Source organism: Triticum aestivum, chromosome 3D, assembly GCF_018294505.1.
Source record: "Triticum aestivum cultivar Chinese Spring chromosome 3D, IWGSC CS RefSeq v2.1, whole genome shotgun sequence".
NCBI lineage: Eukaryota > Viridiplantae > Streptophyta > Magnoliopsida > Poales > Poaceae > Triticum > Triticum aestivum.
In genome coordinates this window covers 400,578,722-400,591,233 of record NC_057802.1, presented here as the reverse complement: position 1 = coordinate 400,591,233, position 12,512 = coordinate 400,578,722, and positions in this window count along the sequence as shown.

The window sequence follows — 12,512 nt, the reverse complement described above, 5'->3', positions numbered from 1 at the left end:
GGAGATCTATTCGATGTAATCTTCTTTTTGCGGTGTGTTTGTTGAGACCGATGAATTGTGGGTTTATGATCAAGATTATCTATGAACAATATTTGAATCTTATCTGAATTCTTTTATGTATGATTGGTTATCTTTGCAAGTCTCTTCGAATTATCAGTTTGGTTTGGCCTACTAGATTGATCTTTCTTGCAATGGGAGAAGTGCTTAGCTTTGGGTTCAATCTTGTGGTGTCCTTTCCTAGTGACAGTAGGGGCAGCAAGGCACATATTGTATTGTTGCCATCGAGGATAACAAGATGGGGTTTTTATCATATTGCATGAATTTATCCCTCTACATCATGTCATCTTGCTTAAGGCGTTACTCTGTTTTCATGAACTTAATACTCTAGATGCATGCTGGATAGCGGTCGATGAGTGGAGTAATAGTAGTAGATGCAGGCAGGAGTCGGTCTACTTGTCTCGGACGTGATGCCTATATACATGATCATACGTAGATATTCTCATAACTATGCTCAATTCTGTCAATTGCTCAACAGTAATTCGTTCACCCACCATAAAATATTTATGCTCTTGAGAGAAGCCATTAGTGAAACCTATGGCCCCCGGGTCTATCTTCATCATATTAATCTCCCAACACTTAGTTATTTCCTTTGCTTTTTACTTTTCTTTTATTTTACTTTGCATCTTTATCACAAAAATACCAAAAATATTATCCTATCATATCTATCAGATCTCACTCTCGTAAGTGACCGTGAAGGGATTGACAACCCCTTATCGCGTTGGTTGCGAGGAGTTATTTGTTTTGTGTAGGTACGAGGGACTCGCGCGTAGCCTCCTACTGGATTGATACCTTGGTTCTCAAAAACTGAGGGAAATACTTACGCTACTTTGCTGCATCACCCTTTCCTCTTCAAGGAAAAACCAACGCAGTGCTCAAGAGGTGGCAAGAAGATTTCTGGCGCCGTTGCCGGGGAGGTCTACGTAAAAGTCAACATACCAAGTACCCATCACAAATCCCTTATCTCCCGCATTACATTATTTGCCATTTGCCTCTCGTTTTCCTCTCCCCCACTTCACCCTTGCCGTTTTATTCGCCCTCTCTTTCCCGTGTGCCTCTTTCTCGCTTGCTTGTCGTTATGGATAGTCCTCTATCTTCTCCGTTGTCTCCCGAGAATGAAGTCCTAAATTTTAAACAAAGGGAGGGAGAAAATCTAAAAGACGCCTGATATAGAATTTGCAACGCTCAAAATAGATCTGCCAGGAAGCAATCTACTTCCGTTCTTCTCCGCAATTTTTATGTAGGCGCTAATCCTTGGTATAGATATATTCTTGATACCATTACTGGAGGGAATTTCTTGGGTAGCCATACTTTTGACTCTTATAATGCTATGATAGATTTATTTGGCTCACCACCTCTTTTGGTTAATGGAACTATGTTAACTTTGGAGCATGTAATGCAAAGACTTGAAATTATTAAAAATAAAGTTGCTACCGTAGAGTTAATTGAAAATCTGGATAAAAAGATCCACAACCAAATTACCCAATATGGATCTAAGGTAGGAGTTACTTTGAAAAATATTAAGGAGAAGGAACCCATAGTTAATGAGAGAATAAATCAAGATTCCACTAGAATCGATAAAATTGAGGGTATCATTACCAACTTGGGAACCGCTTTTTCTTCCGTAAAGAATACTCCAAATCCTCCTACTAAAATTTCCAAGCTTATGTATGTTCCTAAAAATAAGGGTGAATCCTCTAGTAAGGAAACTGCATATCTCAAATCTATAAGTATTCATCCCAATCTTTTTGCCATCATTAAGGAACCATTTGCTACGAATGAATTTTTTGATCTTGTGCCTAAAAGTTTGATAATTACTAAAAATAAAGAAATTCCTGAGGATGATAGATGTCTCATTGAAGAATTGCCTACCAAAGATGGCAATACCTAGATCGATCCTTGCTTTTATGCCTAGCTAGGGGCGTTAAACGATAGCGCTTGTTGGGAGGCAACCCAATTTTATTTTTAGTTTTTTTGCTTTTGCTTCTGTTTAGGAATAAATCTTTGTTCTAGCCTCTGGTTAGATGTGTTTTTATGTTTTAATTAGTGTTTGTGCCAAGTTAAACCTATAGGATCTTCTTGGATGATAGTTATTTGATCTTGTTGTAATTTCCAGAAACTTTCTGTTCACGAAAACAATTGTTAAAAATCACCAGAACGTGATAAAATACTGATTCCATTTGCTGCTGATCAATAAACAAATTGCCTAGGTCTTCCTATTTTGGCTGATTTTTTGGAGTTCCAGAAGTTTGCGTTAGTTACAGATTACTACAGACTGTTCTGTTTTTGACAGATTCTGTTTTTCGTGTGTTGTTTGCTTATTTTGATGAATCTATGGCTAGTAAAATAGTTTATAAACCATAGAGAAGTTTGAATACAGTAGGTTTAACACCAATATAAATAAAGAATGAGTTCATTACAGTACCTTGAAGTGGTCTGTTTTCTTTCGCTAACGGAGCTCACGAGATTTCTGTTGAGTTTTGTGTTGTGAAGTTTTCAAGTTTTGGGTGAATTTTTTTGATGGATTATGGAACAAGGAGTGGCAAGAGCCTAAGATTGGGGATTCCCATGGCACCCCCAAGATAATCTAAGGACACCATAAAGCCAAAGCTTGGGGATGCCCCGGAAGGCATCCCCTCTTTCGTCTACTTCCATCGGTAACTTTACTTGGAGCTATATTTTTATTCACCACATGATATGTGTTTTGCTTGGAGCGTCTTGTATGATTTGAGTCTTTTCCTTTTAGTTTAGCACAATCATCCTTGCTGTACACACCTTTTGAGAGAGCCATACATGATTTGGAATTTGTTAGAATACTCTATGTGCTTCGCTTATATCTTTTGAGTTATATAGTTTTGCTCTAGTACTTCACTTATATCTTTTAGAGCATGGTGGTGGATTTGTTTTATAGAAACTATTGATCTCTCATGATTCACTTAGATTATTTTGAGAGTCTTAAATAGCACGGTAATTTGCTTAAATAATCCTAATATGCTTGGTATTCAAGAATAGTAAAAACCTTCTTATGAGTGTGTTGAATACTATGAGAAGTTTGATGCTTGATAATTGTTTTGAGATATGAAGATGGTGATATTAGAGTCATGCTAGTTGAGTAGTTGTGAATTTTAGAAATACTTGTGTTAAAGTTTGTGATTCCCGTAGCATGCGCGTATGGTGAACCGTTATGTGATGAAGTCGGAGCATGATTTATTTATTGATTGTCTTCCTTATGAGTGGCGGTCGGGGATGAGCGATGGTCTTTTCCTACCAATCTATCCCCCTAGGAGCATGCATATAATACTTTGCTTTGATAACTTGTAGATTTTTGCAATAAGTATATGAGTTCTTTATGACTAATTAATGTTGAGTCCATGGATTATACACACCCTTCTTCCTTCCACCATTGCTAGCCTCTCTAATACCGCGCACTTTTCGCCGGTATCATACACCCACCATAAACCTTCCTCAAAACAGCCACCATACCTACCTATCATGGCATTTCCATAGCCATTCCGAGATATATTGCCATGCAACTTTCCACCGTTCCGTTTATTATGACACGCTCCATCATTGTCATATTGCTTAGCATGATCATGTAGTTGACATCGTATTTGTGGCAAAGCCACCATTCATAATTCTTTCATACATGTCACTCTTGATTCATTGCACATCCCGGTACACCGCCGGAGGCATTCATATAGAGTTACATTTTGTTCTAAGTTTCAAGTTGTAATTCATGAGTTCTAAGTAAATAAAAGTGTGATGATCATCATTATTAGAGCATTGTCCCAGTGAGGAAAGGATGATGGACACTATGATTCCCCCACAAGTCCGAATGAGACTCCGGACGAAAAAAAGAGAGGCCAAAAAAAAGGAGAAGGCCAAAAAACAAAAAAAATGAGAGAAAAAGAGAGAAGGGACAATGTTACTATCCTTTTACCACACTTGTGCTTCAAAGTAGCACCATGATCTTCATGATAGAGAGTCTCTCATTTTGTCACTTTCATATACTAGTGGGAATTTTTCATTATAGAACTTGGCTTGTATATTCCAATGATGGGCTTCCTCAAAATGCCCTAGGTCTTCGTGAGCAAGCGAGTTGGATGCACACCCACTTAGTTTCTTTTGTTGAGCTTTCATATACTTATAGCTCTAGTGCATCCGTTGCATGGCAATCCCTACTCACTCACATTGATATCTATTGATGGGCATCTCCATAGCCCGTTGATACGCCTAGTTGATGTGAGACTATCTTCTCCCTTTTTGTCTTCTCCACAACCACCATTCTATTCCACACATAGTGCTATATCCATGGCTCACGCTCATGTATTGCGTGAAGATTGAAAAAGTTTGAAAATGTCAAAAGTATGAAACAATCGCTTGGCTTGTCATCGGGGTTGTGCATGATTTAAATACTTTGTGTGGTGAAGATAGAGCATAGCCAGACTATATGATTTTGTAGGGATAACTTTCTTTGACCATGTTATTTTGAGAAGACATGATTGCTTTGTTAGTATGCTTGAAGTATTATTATTTTTATGTCAATATTAAACTTTTGTCTTGAATCTTTCAGATCTGAATATTCATACCACAATTAAGAAGAATTACATTAAAATTATGCCAAGTAGCACTCCGCATCAAAAATTCTGTTTTTATCATTTACCTGCTCGAGGACGAGCAGGAATTAAGCATGGGGATGCCTGATACGTCTCCAATGTATCTATAATTTTTGATTGTTCCATGCTATATTATCTACTGTTTTGGACATTATTGGGCTTTATTATCCACTTTTATATTATTTTTGGGACTAACCTATTAACCGGAGGCCCAGCCCAGAATTTCTGTTTTTTGCCTATTTCAGAGTTTCGCAGAAAAGGAATATCAAACGGAGTCCAAACGGAATGAAACCTTCGGGAACGTGATTTTTAGGAAGAATATGATCCAGGAGACTTGGATCCTACGTCAAGAAACAAAAGAGGAGGCCACGAGGTAGGGGGCGCGCCCTCCACCCTCGTGGGCCCCCTGTTGCTCCACCGACGTACTCCTTCCTCCTATATATACCTACGTACCCCCAAACGATCAGATACGGAGCCAAAAACCTAATTCCACCTCCGCAACCTTCTGTACCCACGAGATCCCATCTTGGGGCCTGTTCCGGAACTCCGCCGGAGGGGGCATCCATCACGGAGGGCTTCTACATCAACACCATAGCCTCTCTGATGAAGTGTGAGTAGTTTACCTCAGACCTTCAGGCCCATAGTTAGTAGCTAGATGGCTTCCTCTCTTTTTGGATCTCAATACAATATTCTCCCCCTCTCTCGTGGAGATCTATTCGATGTAATCTTCTTTTTGCGGTGTGTTTGTTGAGACCGATGAATTGTGGGTTTATGATCAAGATTATCTATGAACAATATTTGAATCTTATCTGAATTCTTTTATGTATGATTGGTTATCTTTGCAAGTCTCTTCGAATTATCAGTTTGGTTTGGCCTACTAGATTGATCTTTCTTGCAATGGGAGAAGTGCTTAGCTTTGGGTTCAATCTTGTGGTGTCCTTTCCTAGTGACAGTAGGGGCAGCAAGGCACATATTGTATTGTTGCCATCGAGGATAACAAGATGGGGTTTTTATCATATTGCATGAATTTATCCCTCTACATCATGTCATCTTGCTTAAGGCGTTACTCTGTTTTCATGAACTTAATACTCTAGATGCATGCTGGATAGCGGTCGATGAGTGGAGTAATAGTAGTAGATGCAGGCAGGAGTCGGTCTACTTGTCTAGGACGTGATGCCTATATACATGATCATACTTAGATATTCTCATAACTATGCTCAATTCTGTCAATTGCTCAACAGTAATTCGTTCACCCACCATAAAATATTTATGCTCTTGAGAGAAGCCACTAGTGAAACCTATGTCCCCCGGGTCTATCTTCATCATATTAATCTCCCAACACTTAGTTATTTCCTTTGCTTTTATTTTACTTTGCATATTTATCACAAAAATACCAAAAATATTATCCTATCATATCTATCAGATCTCACTCTCGTAAGTGACCGTGAAGGGATTGACAACCCCTTATCGCGTTGGTTGCGAGGAGTTATTTGTTTTGTGTAGGTACGAGGGACTCGCGCGTAGCCTCCTACTCGATTGATACCTTGGTTCTCAAAAACTGAGGGAAATACTTACGCTACTTTGCTGCATCACCCTTTCCTCTTCAAGGAAAAACCAACGCAGTGCTCAAGAGGTAGCACCGGGGGCCATAGGTTTCACTAGTGGCTTCTCTCAAGATAGCATAAGTATTATGGTGGGTGAACAAATTACTGTCGAGCAATTGCTAGAATTGAGGATAGTTATGAGAATATCTAGGTATGATCATGTATATAGGCATCACGTCCGCAACAAGTAGACCGACTCCTGCCTGCATCTACTACTATTACTCCACACATCGACCGCTATCCAGCATGCATCTAGAGTATTAAGTTCATAAGAACAGAGTAACACATTAAACAAGATGACATGATGTAGAGGGATAAACTCAAGCAATATGATATAAACCCCATCCTTTTATCCTCGATGGCAACAATACAATACAATACAATACAATACGTGTCGTTTCCCCTACTGCCACTGGGATCGAGCACCGCATGATTGAACCCAAAGCTAAGCACTTATCCCATTGCAAGAAAGATAAATCTAGTAGGCCAAACCAAACTGATAATTCGAAGAGACTTGCAAAGATAACCAATCATACATAAAAGAATTCAGAGAAGATTCAAATATTGTTCATAGATAATCTTGATCATAAACCCACAATTCATCGGATCTCGACAAACACACCACAAAAAGAGTTACATCGAATAGGTCTCCAAGAAGATCGAGGAGAACTTTGTATTGAGATCCAAAGAGAGAGAAGAAGCCATCTAGCTAATAACTATGGACCCGAAGGTCTGTGGTAAACTACTCACACATCATCGGAGAGGCTATGGTGCTGATGTACAAGCCCTCCGTGATCGATGCCCCCTCCGGCGGAGCGCCAAAAAAGGCCCCAAGATGGGATCTCTCGAGTACAGAAGGTTGCGGCGGTGGACATAGGGTTTCTTGGTGATCCTGGATGGTTTCGGGGTACGTAGATATATATAGGAGGAAGAAGTAGGTCGGTGGAGCTACGAGGGGCCCACGAGGGTGGGGGGCGCGCCCAGGGGGGCAGGCGCGCCTCCCTGCCTCGTGGCCTCCTCGTTGATTTCTTGACGTCCACTCCAAGTCCTCTGGATCACGTTTGTTCCAAAAAGAACTCTCCTGAAGGTTTCATTCCGTTTGGACTCCGTTTGATATTCCTTTTCTGCGAAACACTGAAATAGGCAAAAAATAGCAATTTGCACTGGGCCTTGGGTTAGTAGGTTAGTCCCAAAAAAATGTAAAAGTGTATAATAAAGCCCACTAAACATCCAAAATAGAATATATAATAGCGTGGAACAATCAAAAATTATAGATACGTTGGAGACGTATCAAGCATCCCCAAGCTTAATTCCTGCTCATCCTCGAGTAGGTAAATGATAAAAATAGAATTTTTGATGTGGAATGCTAACTAGCATATTTTTCAATGTAATTTTCTTTATTGTGGCATGAATGTTCAGATCTGAAAGATTCAAGATAAAAGTTTAATATTGACATAAAAATAATAATACTTCAAGCATACTAACAAAGCAATCATGTCTTCTCAAAATAACATGGCCAAAGAAAGTTATCCCTACAAAATCATATAGTCTGTCTATGTTCTATCTTCATCACACAAAGTATTTAATCATGCACAACCCCGATGACAAGCCAAGCAATTGTTTCATACTTTTGATGTTCTCAAACTTTTTCAATCTTCACTCAATACATGAGCGTGAGCCATGGATATTGCACTATATGTGGAATAGAATGGTGGTTGTGGAGAAGACAAAAAGGAGAAGATAGTCTCACATCAACTAGGCGTATCAATGGGCTATGGAGATGCCCATCAATAGATATCAATGTGAGTGAGTAGGGATTGCCATGCAACGGATTGATACGTCTCCGTCGTATCTACTTTTCCAAACACTTTTGCCCTTGTTTTGGACTCTAACTTGCATGATTTGAATGGAATTAACCCGGACTGACGCTGTTTTCAATAGACTTTCCATGGTGTTATTTATGTGCAGAAACAAACGTTCTCGGAATGACCTGAAACTCCACGGAACTTATTTTTGGAAAATAATAAAAATACTGGAAGAAGAATCCACGTCAGGGGGGCCTCCACCTGTCCACGAGGGTGGGGGGCGCGCCTGCCCCCCTGGGCGTGCCCCCTTGCCTCGTGGGCCCCCTGACGCTCCACCGACCTCAACTCCAACTCCATATATTCGTGTTCGGGGAGAAAAAATCAGAGAGAAGGATTCATCGCGTTTTACGATACGGAGCCGCCGCCAAGCCCTAAAACCTCTCAAGAGGGCTGATCTGGAGTCGTTCGGGGCTCCGTAGAGGGGAGTCCGTCGCCGTCGTCATCAACAACCATCCTCCATCACCAATTTCATGATGCTCACCACCGTGCGTGAGTAATTCCATCGTAGGCTTGCTGGACGGTGATGGGTTGGATGAGATTTATCATGTAATCGAGTTAGTTTTGTTAGGGTTTGATCCCTAGTATCCACTATGTTCTAAGATTGATGTTGCTATGACTTTTCTATGCTTAATGCTTGCCACTAGGGCCCGAGTGCCATGATTTCAGATCTGAACCTATTATGTTTTCATGAATATATGTGAGTTCTTGATCCTATCTTGCAAGTCTATAGTCACCTACTATGTGTTATGATCCGACAACCCCGAAGTGACAATAATCGGGATCACTCCCGGTGATGACCATAGTTTGAGGAGTTCATGTATTCACTATGTGTTAATGCTTTGGTCCGGTACTCTATTAAAAGGAGGCCTTAATATCCCTTAGTTTCCGCTAGGACCCCGCTGCCACGGGAGGGTAGGACAAAAGATGTCATGCAAGTTCTTTTCCATAAGCACGTATGACTATATTCGGAATACATGCCTACATTATATTGATGAATTGGAGCTAGTTCTGTGCCACCCTATGTTATGACTGTTTCATGATGAACCGCATCCAGCATAATTTTCCACTGATCCAATGCCTACGAGCTTTTCACATATTGTTCTTCGCTTATTTACTTTTCCGTTGCTACTGTTACAATCACTACAAAACCCAAAAATATTACTTTTGCCATCGTTACCGTTACTTCCATACTACTTTGCTACTAAGTACTTTGCTGCAGATACTAAGTTATCCAGGTGTGGTTGAATTGACAACTCAGCTGCTAATACTTGAGAATATTCTTTGGCTCCCCTTGTGTCGAATCAATAAATTTGGGTTGAATACTCTACCCTCAAAAACTGTTGCGATCCCCTATACTTGTGGGTTATCAAGACTATTTTCTGGCGCCGTTGCCGGGGAGCATAGCTCTATTCTTTGAGTCACTTGGGATTTATATCTGCTGGTCACTATGAAGAACTTGAAAGACGCAAAAACAAAAATTTATCCCTCAACTACGAGGGGAGTTAAGGAACTGCCATCTAGCTCTGCACTTGATTCACCTTCTGTTTTGAGTAAGCTTGCGACACCTAAACCTGCTTCTGCTATTAATTCTGATATGTCGCATGTTATTGATGATGCCACTTCTGCTATGCATGATACTTATGATGAACTATTTCTATGCTTGATAATACTGTGCCACTTGGTGAATTTCTAGATGAACAACTTGCTAGGGCTAGAGAGAATGAAATTATTGAAACTGATAATATTGAAGATAGTGATGATGAAGACTCTTCCCCTAATAAATATGAATTGCCTGTTGTACCTGAGGGTTATGTTCTGGATGAAGAATCTGCTAGAGCTATTCTTGCTTGCAATGATAGAAGTGATCTTAAGAAGTTATTAGCTAAATGGAAGTAGCAATCTCTTAATGCTAGAATGAAACCTGACGGTGCTTTTGCTACTTCACCTATCTGTGTTACTGATAAGGATTATGAATTCTCTGTTGATCCTGATATAATTACTTTGGTTGAATCTGATCCTTTTTATGGCTATGAATCTGAAACTGTTGTGGCACATCTTACTAAATTAAATGATATAGCCACCCTGTTCACTAATGATGAGAGAACCCGCTACCTTTATATCCTTCAAATATTTCCGTTCTCATTAAAGGGTGATGCTAAGATATGGTTTAATTCTCTTGATCCTGGTTGTGTGCGTAGTCCCCAGGATATGATTTATTACTTCTCTGCTAAATATTTCCCTGCTCATAAGAGACAAGCTGCTTTAAGGGACATATATAATTTTGTGCAAATTGAAGAAGAGAGTCTCCCACAAGCTTGGGGGAGGCTTCTCCAATTACTTAATGCTTTGCCTGATCATCCTCTTAAGAAAAATGAAATACTTGATATCTTTTATAATGGACTAACCGTTGCTTCCAGAGATTACCTGGATAGTTGTGCTGGTTCTGTTTTCAGGGAAAGAACACCGGATGAAGCTGGATTTCTATTGAATAATATGTTGACTAATGAAAATAATTGGACACTTCCTGAGTCAACTCCTGAGCCTATTCCTAAACCAACTCCGAAGAAGAGAGGTGTTCTATTTCTTAGTCCTGAAGATATGCAAGAGGCCAAGAAATCTATGAAAGAAAAAGGTATTAAAGCTGAAGATGTTAAGAATTTACCTCCTATTGAAGAAATACATGGTCTTAATTTACCGCCTGTTGAAGAAACATATGATCTTAATCCATCACCTATTGAAGAAACTCATGGTCTTGATAACCCGACACAGGTAGTAAAGGTAAATTCTCTCTATAGATATGATAAAGCTGAAATCCCTCCTACTAAGTTTGCCAGCTAATGTTTGGATGAGTTTGATAACTTTATGGTTAAGCAAGAAGATTTTAATGCTTATTTTGGTAGACAATTAAAGCAAAATGCTTATATGATTGAACACTTGGGTGATTATATGTCTAGAGTTAATGGTGAACTTAAACTCATTAGTAAACATGCTTCTATGGTTACCACTCAAGTAGAACAAGTACTTAAAGCTCAAAATTATTTGCTCAATGAATTAAATAGTAAGAATAATGATTATGCTGTTAGAGTGGCTACTAGAACTGGTAAAATGACTCAGGAACCTTTGTATCCTGAAGGCCACCCTAAGAGAATTGAGCAAGATTCTCAGAGAAATAATATTGATGCACCTAGCTCTTCTAAAAAGAAGAAAAAGAAAAATGATAGGACTTTGCATGCTTCTAGTGAACCTATTGCTGAACCACCTGAGAATCCAAATGATATTTCTATTTCTGATGCTGAAACACAATCTGGTAATGAACATGAACCTAGTGATAATATTAATGAAGATGTTCATGATGATGCTCAACCTAGTAATGATAATTATGTAGAAATTGAACCTGCTGTTGATCTTGATAACCCACAATCAAAGAATCAACGTTATGATAAGAGAGACTTTGTTGCTAGGAAGCACGGTAAAGAAAGAGAACCATGGGTTCAGAAACCCATGCCTTTTCCTCCCAAACCATCCAAGAAAAAGGATGATGAGGATTTTGAGCGCTTTGCTGAAATGATTAGACCTATCTTTTTGCGTATGCGTTTAACTGATATGCTCAAAATGAATCCTTATGCTAAGTATATGAAAGAAATTGTCACTAATCAAAGAAAGATACCGGAAGCTGAAATTTCCACCATGCTTGCTAATTATACTTTTAAGGGCGGAATACCAAAGAAACTAGGAGATCCAGGGGTACCCACTATACCATGCTCCATTAAAAGAAACTATGTTAAAACTGCTTTATGTGATCTTGGAGCCGGTGTTAGTGTTATGCCTCTCTCTTTATATCGTAGACTTGATTTGAATAAGTTGACACCTACTGAAATATCTTTGCAAATGGCTGATAAATCAACTGCTATACCTGTCGGTATTTGTGAGGATGTGCCTGTTGTGGTTGCAAACGTTACTATTTTAACAGACTTTGTTATTCTTGATATTCCCGAGGACGATAGTGTGTATTATTCTTGGAAGACCTTTTTTGAATATTGCAGGGGTTGTTATTGATTGCAACAAAGGCAATGTCACTTTTCATGTTAATGGTAATGAGCATACGGTACACTTTCCGAGGAAACAACCTCAAGTCCACAGTATCAATTCTATTGGAAAAATTCCATCGATTATTTTTGGAGGTTTTGAATTTCCTCTACCTACTATCAAAAAGAAATATGATATTCTTATTATTGGGGATGTGCATATCCCGTTGAGGTAACATAGTGTTATTCGAAATTTCTCCGGTTCCATGTTAGTCGGAATGAGTTTGTTAACAAGACTTGATCAACCTTGTTAGTGGATTCCTTTTGATGAGCATGAGATGGATG